Source organism: Leucopleurus acutus (genome assembly GCF_964270905.1).
Source record: "Leucopleurus acutus genome assembly, chromosome: 2".
Taxonomy (NCBI): domain Eukaryota; kingdom Metazoa; phylum Chordata; class Mammalia; order Artiodactyla; family Delphinidae; genus Leucopleurus; species Leucopleurus acutus.
This window is the reverse complement of record NC_139143.1, coordinates 56214007-56225278: the sequence shown is the minus strand read 5'-3', so window position 1 is coordinate 56225278 and position 11272 is coordinate 56214007.

Here is an 11272-nt window from a genome sequence, read left to right as displayed (position 1 = left end):
GGTACAAAAACAGGTATTCAGATCAATGGAAGAGAATAGAGAGCCCAGAAATAAACCCACACACCTACAGTCAATTAATCATTGACAAAGGAGGCAAGAATATAAAATGGGAAAAAGACAGTCTCTTCAGCAAGCGGTGCTGGGAAAGTTGGACAGCTACATATAAATCAATGAAGTTAGAACATGTCCTCACACCATGCACAAAAATAAACTCAAAATGGCTTAAAGACTTAAACATAAGACATGACACCATAAAACTCCTAGAAGAGAGCATAGGCAAAACATTCTCTGACATAGATCATACCAATGTTTTCTTAAGTCAGTCTCCCAAGGAAATTGAAATAAAAGCAGAGATAGTGGCACAGTGGATAAGACTCCATGCTCCCAATGCAGGGGGCCTGGGTTCGATCCCTGGTTGGGGAACTACATCCCACATGCATGCCACAACTAAGAGTTCGCATGCCACAATTAAGGAGCCTCTGTGCTGTAACTAAGGAGCTGGCAAACCACAACCAAGACCTGATGCAACTAAATAAGAAAATATATTTTTAAAAAAATTTATTTATTTATTTTTGGCTGTGTTGGGTCTTCGTTTCTGTGTGAGGGCTTTCTCTAGTTGTGGCAAGCGGGGTCCACTCTTCATTGCGGTGCATGGGCCTCTCACTATCGCAGCCACTCTTGTTGCAGAGCACAGGCTCCAGACGCGCAAGCTCTGTAGTTGTGGCTCACAGGCCTAGTTGCTCTGCGGCATGTGGGATCTTCCCAGACCAGGGCTCAAACCCATGTCCCCTGCATTAGCAGGCAGATTCTCAACCACTGCAACCAGGGAAGCCCCCAAATATTTAAAAAAATAAAAGCAAAAATAAACAAATGGGACCTAATCAAACTTACAAACTTTTGCACAACAAAGGAAACCATTAAAAAAAATGAAAAGACAACCTATGAAATGGGAGACAATATTTGCAAATGATGTGACAGACAAGGGCTTAATCTCCAAAATATACAAACAGTTCATACAGCCAACAACAAAAAAAACAACCTAATTGAAAAATGGGTATAAGACCTTAATAGACATTTCTCGAAACCAGACATACAGATGGCCAGTAGGCACATGAAAAGATGCTCAACATCATTAATTATTAGAGAAATGCAAATCAAAGCTACAATAAGATACTACCTTAAACCAGTCAGAATGGCCATCATTAAAAAGCTTACAAATAACAAATGCTAGAGAGGGTGTGGAGAAAAGGGAACCCTCCTACATTGTTGGTGGGAATGTAAGTTGGTACAGCCACTATGGAAAACAGTGTGGAGGTTCCTCAGAACACTAAAAATAGAATTACCATATGATCCAGCAATCCCACTTCTAGGAATATACCTGGACAAAACTATAATTTAAAAAGATACATGCATCCCTATGTTCATAGCAGCACTGTTCACAATAGCCAAAACATGGAAACAACCTAAATATCTATTGACTGATGAATGGATAAAGAAGATGTGGTACATATATATAATGGAATACTACTCAGCCATAAAAAAGAATGAAATAATGTCATTTGCAGCAACATGGATGCAACTAGAGACTATCATACTAAGTGAAGTATGTCAGAAAGAGAAAGACAAATACCATATGATATCACTTATATGTGGAATATAAAATATGGCACAAATGAACCTATCTACAAAATGAAAACAGACTCATAGACATAGGGAACAGACTTGTGGTTGCCAAGGGGGAGAGGGGGAGGGAGAAATATACACTGGGAGTTTGGGGTTGGTAGATGCAAACTATTACTTATTATATTTAGAATGGATAAACAACAAGGTCCTAATGTATAGCACAGAAAACTGTATTGAATATTCTGTGACAAACCATAATTGAAAAGAATATAAAAAAGAATGTATATATGTGTATAACTGAGTCACTTCGCTGTACATCAGACTGTCACAACATTGTAAATCAACTATACTTCAATAAAAAATAATTATATAAAAACAAACAAACAAAACCCGAGAAGCTAGATGAAATACAAACAAAAAAAAATGGAATAAAACTACTCTAAAGCATTTCAAAATCTAATTGCTCGAGACCAGAGAGAGTTCCGGGAAGATGGCGGAAGAGTAAGACGCGGAGATCACCTTCCTCTCCACAGATACACCAGAAATACATCTACGCGTGGAACAACTCCTACGGAGCACCTACTGAACGCTGGCAGAAGACCTCAGACCTCCCAAAAGGCAAGGAACCCCCCACGTACCTGGTTAGGGCAAAAGAAAAAACTAAACAGAGACAAAAGAATAGGGACGGGTCCTGCACCAGCGGGAGAGAGCTGTGAAGGAGGAAAAGTGTCCACACACTAGGAGCCCCTTCGCGGGTGGAGACTTCGGGAGGCGGAGTGGGGGAGCTTGGGAGCCGCGGAGGAGAGCACAGCAACAGGGGTGCGGAGGGCAAAGCGGAGAGATTCCAGCGCAGAGGATCGGGCCGACCGGCACTCACCAGCTGAGAGGCTTGTCTGCTCGCCCGCCGGGGCGGGCAGGACTGGGAGCTGAGGCTCCGGCTTTTGTCGGAGCGCCGGGAGAGGACTGAGGTTGGCGGCGTGAACACAGCCTGCAGGGCGTTGGTGCGCCGCGGCTGGCCGGGAGAGAGTCTGGGGAGGGGTCTGGACCTGCCGAAGAGGCAAGAGACTTTTACGTCCCTCTTTGTTTCCTGGTGCACGAGGAGGGGGGATTGGGAACGCTGCTTGGGAGAGCTCCGGAGACGGGCGCGAGCCGCGGCTAAGAGTGCGGAGCCCAGAGACGGACATGGGACGCTAAGGCCGCTGCTGCCGCCGCCAGGAGGCCTGTGTGCGAGCGCAGGTCACTAGCCACACGCCCTTCCGGGGAGCCTGTGCAGCCCGCCGCTGCCGGGGTCCCGGGATCCGGGGACGGCTCCCCCGGGAGAGCGCACGGCGCGCCTCAGGCTGCAGCGTCACGCCGGCCTCTGCCGCTGCAGGCCCGCCCTGCACTCCGTGACCCTCCCTACCCCCCCGGCCTGGGTGAGCCAGAGCCTCCGAATCAGCGGCTCCTTTAACCCCGTCCTGTCTGAGCAAAGAACAGACGCCTTCCGGCGACCTACACGCACAGGCGGGGCCAAATCCAAAGCTGAGCCCCTGGGAGCTGTGAGAACAAAGAAGAGAAAGGGAAATCTCTTCCAGCAGCCTCAGAAGCAGCGGATTAAAGCTCCACAATCAACTTGATATACCCTGCATCTTTGGAATACCTGAATAGACAACGAATCATCCCAAATTAAGGAGCCCTGTGGATGAAAGGCTCTTGGTGCTGCAGCCAGGACTCAGTGCTGTGCCTCTGAGGTGGGAGAGCCAACTTCAGGACACTGGTCCACAAGAGGCCTCCCAGCTGCACATAATATCAAACAGCAAAAATCTCCGAGAGATCTCCATCTCAACGCCAGCACCCAGCTTCACTCAACGACCAGCAAGCTACAGTGCTGGACATCCTATGCCAAACAACTAGCAAGACAGGAACACAACCCCTCCCATTAGCAGAGAGGCTGCCCAAAATCATAATAAGTCTACAGACACCCCAAAACACACCACCAGACATGGACCTGCCCACCAGAAAGACAAGATCCAGCCTCATCCACCAGAACACAGGCACTAGTCCCCTCCACCAGGAAGCCTACACAACCCACTGAAACAACCTTAGCCACTGGGGACAGACACAAAAAACAACAGGAACTACGAACCTTCAGCCTGCAAAAAAAAAAAAAGGAGACCCCAAACACAGTAAGATAAGCAAAATGAAAAGACAGAAAAACACACAGCAGATGAAGGAGCAAGATAAAAACCCACCAGACCTAACAAATGAAGAGGAAATAGGCAGTCTACCTGAAAAAGAATTCAGAATAATGATAGTAAGGTTGATCCGAAATCTTGGAGATAGAATGGACAATAGAATGGACAAATTGCAAGAATCAGTTAACAAGGACCTAGAAGAACTAAAGATGAAACAAGCAACGATGAACAGCACAATAAATGAAATTAAAAGTACTCTAGATGGGATCAATAGCAGAATAACGGAGGCAGAAGAACGGATAAGTGACCTGGAAGATAAAATAGTGGAAATAACTACTGCAGAGCAGAATAAAGAAAAAAGAATGAAAAGAACTGAGGACAGTCTCAGAGACCTCTGGGACAACATTAAACGCACCAACATTCGAATTATAGGGGTTCCAGAAGAAGAAGAGAAAAAGAAAGGGACTGAGAAAATATTTGAAGAGATTATAGTTGAAAACTTCCCTAATATGGGAAAGGAAATAGTTAATCAAGTCCAGGAAGCACAGAGAGTCCCACACAGGATAAATCCAAGGAGAAATACGCCAAGACACATATTAATCAAACTGTCAAAAATTAAATACAAAGAAAACATATTAAAAGCAGCAAGGGAAAAACAACAAATAACACACAAGGGAATCCCCATAAGGTTAACAGCTGATCTTTCAGCAGAAACTCTGCAAGCCAGAAGGGAGTGGCAGGACATATTGAAAGTGTTGAAGGAGAAAAACCTGCAACCAAGATTACTCTACCCAGCAAGGATCTCATTCAGATTTGATGGAGAAATTAAAACCTTTACAGACAAGCAAAAGCTGAGAGAGTTCAGCACCACCAAACCAGCTCTACAACAACTGCTAAAGGAACTTCTCTAGGCAAGAAACACAAAAGAAGGAAAGGACCTACAATAACAAACCCAAAACAATGAAGAAAATGGGAATAGGAACACACATATCGATAATTACCTTAAATGTAAATGGACTAAATGCTCCCACCAAAAGACACAGATTGGCTGAATGGATACAAAAACAAGACCCATATATTTGCTGTCTACAAGAGACCCACTTCAGACCTAGAGACACATACAGACTGAAAGTAAGGGGATGGAAAAAGGTATTTCATGCAAGTGGAAACCAAAAGAAAGCTGGAGTAGCAATTCTCATATCAGACAAAATAGACTTTAAAACAAAGACTATTAGAAGAGACAAAGAAGGACACTACATAATGATCAAGGGATCAATCCAAGAGGAAGATATAACAATTGTAAATATTTATGCACCCAACATAGGTGCACCTCAATACATAAGGCAAATACTGACAACCATAAAAGGGGAAATCGACAGTAACACATTCATAGTAGGGGACTTTAACACCCCACTTTCACCAATGGACAGATCATCCAAAATGAAAATAAATAAGGAAACACAAGCTTTAAATGATACATTAAACGAGATGGAGTTAATTGATATTTATAGGACATTCCATCCAAAAACAACAGAATACACATTTTTCTCAAGTGCTCATGGAACATTCTCCAGGATAGATCATATCTTGGGTCACAAATCAAGCCTTGGTAAATTTAAGAAAATTGAAATTGTATCAAGTATCTTTTCTGACCACAACGCCATGAGACTAGATATCAATTACAGGAAAAGATCTGTAAAAAATACAAACACATGGAGGCTAAACAATACACTACTTAATAATGAAGTGATCACTGAAGAAATCAAAGAGGAAATCAAAAAATACCTAGAAACAAATGACAATGGAGACACAACGACCCAAAACCTGTGGGATGCAGCAAAAGCAGTTCTAAGGGGGAAGTTTATAGCAATACAAGCCCACCTTAAGAAGCAGGAAGCATCTCGAATAAACAACCTAACCTTGCACCTCAAGCAATTAGAGAAAGAAGAACAAAAAAACCCCAAAGCTAGCAGAAGGAAAGAAATCATAAAAATCAGATCAGAAATAAATGAAAAAGAAATGAAGGAAACAATAGCAAAGATCAATAAAACTAAAAGCTGGTTCTTTGAGAAGATAAACAAAATAGATAAACCACTAGCCAGACTCATCAAGAAAAAAAGGGAGAAGACCCAAATCAATAGAATTAGAAATGAAAAAGGAGAGGTAACAACTGACACTGCAGAAATAAAAGAGATCATGAGAGATTACTACAAGCAACTCTATGCCAATAAAATGGACAATCTGGAAGAAATGGACAAATTCTTAGAAAGGCACAACCTGCCAAGACTGAATCAAGAAGAAATAGAAAATATGAACAGACCAATCACAAGCACTGAAATTGAAACTGTGATTAAAAATCTTCCAACAAAGAAAAGCCCAGGACCAGATGGCTTCACAGGCGAATTCTATCAAACATTTAGAGAAGAGCTAACACCTATCCTTCTCAAACTCTTCCAAAATATAGCAGAGGGAGGAACACTCCCAAACTCCTTCTACGAGGCCACCATCACCTTGATACCAAAACCAGACAAGGATGTCACAAAGAAAGAAAACTACAGGCCAATATCACTGATGAACATAGATGCAAAAATCCTCAACAAAATACTAGCAAACAGAATCCAACAGCACATTAAAAAGATCATACACCATGATCAAGTGGGGTTTATTCCAGGAATGCAAGGATTCTTCAATATACGCAAATCTATCAATGTGATAAACCATATTAACAAACTGAAGGAGAAAAACCATATGATCATCTCAATAGATGCAGAGAAAGCTTTTGACAAAATTCAACACCCATTTATGATAAAAACCCTGCAGAAAGTAGGCATAGAGGGAACTTTCCTCAACATAATAAAGGCCATATATGACAAGCCCACAGCAAACATCATCCTCAATGGTGAAAAACTGAAAGCATTTCCACTAAGATCAGGAACAAGACAAGGTTGCCCACTCTCACCACTCTTATTCAACATAGTTTTGGAAGTTTTAGCCACAGCAATCAGAGAAGAAAAGGAAATAAAAGGAATCCAAATCGGAAAAGAAGAAGTAAAGCTGTCACTGTTTGCAGATGACATGATCCTATACATAGAGAACCCTAAAGATGCTACCAGAAAACTACTAGAGCTAATCAATGAATTTGGTAAAGTGGCAGGATACAAAATTAATGCACAGAAATCTCTGGCATTCCTATATACTAATGATGAAAAATCTGAAAGTGAAATCAAGAAAACACTCCCATTTACCATTGCAACAAAAAGAATAAAATATCTAGGAATAAACCTACCTAAGGAGACAAAAGATCTGTATGCAGAAAATTATAAGACACTGATGAAAGAAATTAAAGATGATACAAATAGATGGAGAGATATACCATGTTCTTGGATTGGAAGAATCAACATTGTGAAAATGACTCTACTACCGAAAGCAATCTATAGATTCAATGCAATCCCTATCAAACTACCACTGGCATTTTTCACAGAACTAGAACAAAAAATTTTGCAATTTGTATGGAAACACAAAAGACCCAGAATAGCCAAAGCAATCTTGAGAACGAAAGAAGGAACTGGAGGAATCAGGCTCCCAGACTTCAGACTATACTACAAAGCTACAGTTATCAAGACGGTATGGTACTGGCACAAAAACAGAAAGATAGATCAATGGAACAGGATAGAAAGCCCAGAGATAAACCCACGCACATATGGTCACCTTATCTTTGACAAAGGAGGCAGAAATGTACAGTGGAGAAAGGACAGCCTATTCAATAAGTGGTGCTGGGAAAACTGGACAGCTACATGTAAAAGTATGAAATTAGATCACTCCTTAACACCGTACACAAAAATAAGCTCAAAATGGATTAAAGACCTAAATGTAAGGCCAGAAACTATCAAACTCTTAGAGGAAAACATAGGCAGAACACTCTATGACATAAATCACAGCAAGGTCCTTTTTGACCCACCTCCTAGAGAAATGGAAATAAAAAGAAGAGTAAACAAATGGGACCTAATGAAACTTAAAAGCTTTTGCGCAGCAAAGGAAACCATAAAGAAGACCAAAAGACAACCCTCAGAATGGGAGAAAATATTTGCAAATGAAGCAACTGACAAAGGATTGATCTCCAAAATTTATAAGCAGCTCATGCAGCTTAATAACAAAAAAACAAACAACCCAATCCAAAAATGGGCAGAAGACCTAAATAGACATTTCTCCAAAGAAGATATACAGAGTGCCAACAAACACATGAAAGAATGCTCAACATCACTAATCATGAGAGAAATGCAAATCAAAACTACAATGAGATATCATCTCACACCAGTCAGAATGGCCATCATCAAAAAATCTAGAAACAATAAATGCTGGAGAGGGTGTGGAGAAAAGGGAACCCTCTTACACTGTTGGTGGGAATGTAAATTGATACAGCCACTGTGGAGAACAGTATGGAGGTTCCTTAAAAAGCTACAAATAGAACTACCATATGACCCAGCAATCCCACTACTGGGCATATACCCTGAGAAAACCATAATTCAAAAAGAGTCATGTACCAAAATGTTCATTGCAGCTCTATTTACAATAGCCCAGAGATGGAAACAACCTAAGTGTCCATCATCGGATGAATGGATAAAGAAGATGTGGCACATATATACAATGGAATATTACTCAGCCATAAAAAGAGACGAAATTGAGCTATTTGTAATGAGGTGGATAGACCTAGAGTCTGTCATACAGAGTGAAGTAAGTCAGAAAGAGAGAGACAAATACCGTATGCTAACACATATATATGGAATTTAAAAAAAAAAAATGTCATGAAAAACCTAGGGGTGAAACAGGAATAAAGACACAGACTTACTAGAGAATGGACTTGAGGCTATGGGGAGGGGGAAGGGTAAACGGTGACAAAGCGATAAAGAGGCATGGACATATATACACTACCAAACGTAAGGTAGATAGCTAGTGGGAAGCAGCCGCATAGCACAGGGAGATCAGCTCGGTGCTTTGTGACCGCCTGGAGGGGTGGGATGGGGAGGGTGGGAGGGAGGGAGACGCAGGCGGGGGGAGATATGGGAATATATGTATATATATGACTGATTCATTTTGTTGTGAAGCTGAAACTAACATACCATTGTAAAGCAATTATACTCCAATAAAAAGGTTAAAAAAAAAATCTAATTGCTCAAAACTAGTGATATAAGAGAATCTTAAAAGCATCCAGAGAAAAAAAGGCATGATATTGTACATACAGAATGTGGAAGTCAGAACCATGGCCTTCCAAAGATGTCCATGTCCTAATCCTCAGAGCCTATGACTATTTTATGTTATATGCCTAAAGGAATTAATATAGATGATAAAATAAAATTTGCTAATCTGGTAACCCTAGACAGGAAAATTATCCTGGATTGTCTGAATTGGCCCAATATAATCACAGGGGTCCTCAAAAGAGGATGAGGGAGACCATAGAGAGAACCAGAGAAATAACAGTGTGAGAACTTGGCCTGATGTTGCTGACTTCAAAAGGAAGGGGGTCATGAACCAAGGAATGCAAAATGTTTCTAGAAGCTGAATAAGGCAAGCAAAACAGCATTCTTTCCTATAGCTTCTGGAAAGGAAGACAGCAATGTCAACACCTTGATTTTAGCACAGTGAGACTCCTCTCAGACTTCTGAATATTTTTCCAGAACTATAATAAACTTGTGCTGTTTTAAGCCAGTAAGGTCATCATAACTTGTTATAGCAGCAAATAGAAAACCAATACACAGAAGAACAAAGAAAAGGATAATAGCTGATTCTTATTATAATCAATGCAAGAGAGAAAACACTTGAACAACATTTTTAAAGTACCAAAAAAAAAAAAAAAATCCACATAGAATTCTACACCCAGGGAAATTCACTCTTAAAATGAAGGTAAAATAAGGTTTCTTTTAGATATACAAAATCTGAAGAGACCTACAATAGAGGAAATGACAAAGGATGTCTTTCAGGAAGAAGGAAAATGACATCAGATTGAAATATGAATCGACACAAAAAAATAAAGAAAACAGGAAATGATAATTACATGGGTAAGTACGAAATATTTTTACTAACCATTTATTAAAAATAAATGTTTAGCCTCCGTGTGTTTGTATTTTTACAGTTTTTTCCTGTAATTGATTTCTAATCTCATAGCATTGTTGTCAGAAAAGCTGCTTGATAGGATTTCAATTTTAGAGACACAGACATAGAGAACAAACATATGGATACCAAAAGGGAAATGGGGGAGTGGGATGAATTGGGAGATTGGGATTGACACATATACGCTATTGATACTGTGTATAAAATAGATAACTAATGAGAACCTACTGTATAGCACAGGGAACTATACTCAATGCTCTGTGGTGACCTAAATAGGAATAAAGTCCAAAAAAGAGGGGATATATGAATATGAATAGCTGATTTGCTTTGTTGTACAGTAGAAACTAACACAACATTGTAAAGCAACTATACTCCAATAAAAATTAAAAATGTTTAAATAAAAGTACAATGCATTTTGTGGTTTACAGCATCTGTGAAATTAAAATTTATGACTACAATAGGACAAAGGTCAGGAGGAGTGAAATGAAAGTATGCTGTTGTGTCTTATATTTTATGAGAAGTTGTATAATATCACTTGAAAATAGACAACCAATAAGTCATAAGTTAAAGTTGTATACTATAAACCCTAAAGCAATCCCCAAAATGACAAAACAAGGACTTATAATAAATAAAAAACAAAAAAGAGATAAAACAGAACTATAAAAAGTGTCCAATAGGGCTTCCCTGGGGCGCAGTGGTTGAGAGTCCACCTGCCGATGCAAGGGACACGGGTTTGTGCCCTGGTCCGGGAAGATCCCACATGCCATGGAGCAGCTGGGCCCATGAGCCATGGCCGCTGACCCTGCATGTCCAGAGCCTGTGCTCTGCAACAGGAGAGGCCACAACAGTGAGAGGTCCGCATATCGCAAAAAAAAAAAAAAAAAAAAAAAAAGTGTTCAATAAATCCAAATGAAGGCAGGGAAAAAAGGAGAATGAAAAACAGATGTGACAAACAAAAATATCCAGCAAGAGGATAAATTGAAAATAAACACATCAATAATTACACTAAAAGTAAATGGTCTAAATATCAAAGATTTGTCCGATTTATTTTAAAAAGCAAGAAACTTCATGCGACTTACAAGAAACACCCCTCAAATATAAATACACAAATAGATTAAAAGTAAAAGAATAGAAAATAAACAATGCTAATAATAGTAAAAATAAAAAACTAAAGCAGCTGTACTAGTATTAAGTGAAGTAGATTATGCAGCAAACATTATTACTATGGATAAAGATGGTATTTCATAATGATAAAGAAATAAATTATTATGATTGTTACTTCTACTGCATAAATTTATGTACCATATAAGAGAATTTTAAGACACATGAAGCAAAAATTGACAGAACTACAAGGGTAAATAAACATATCT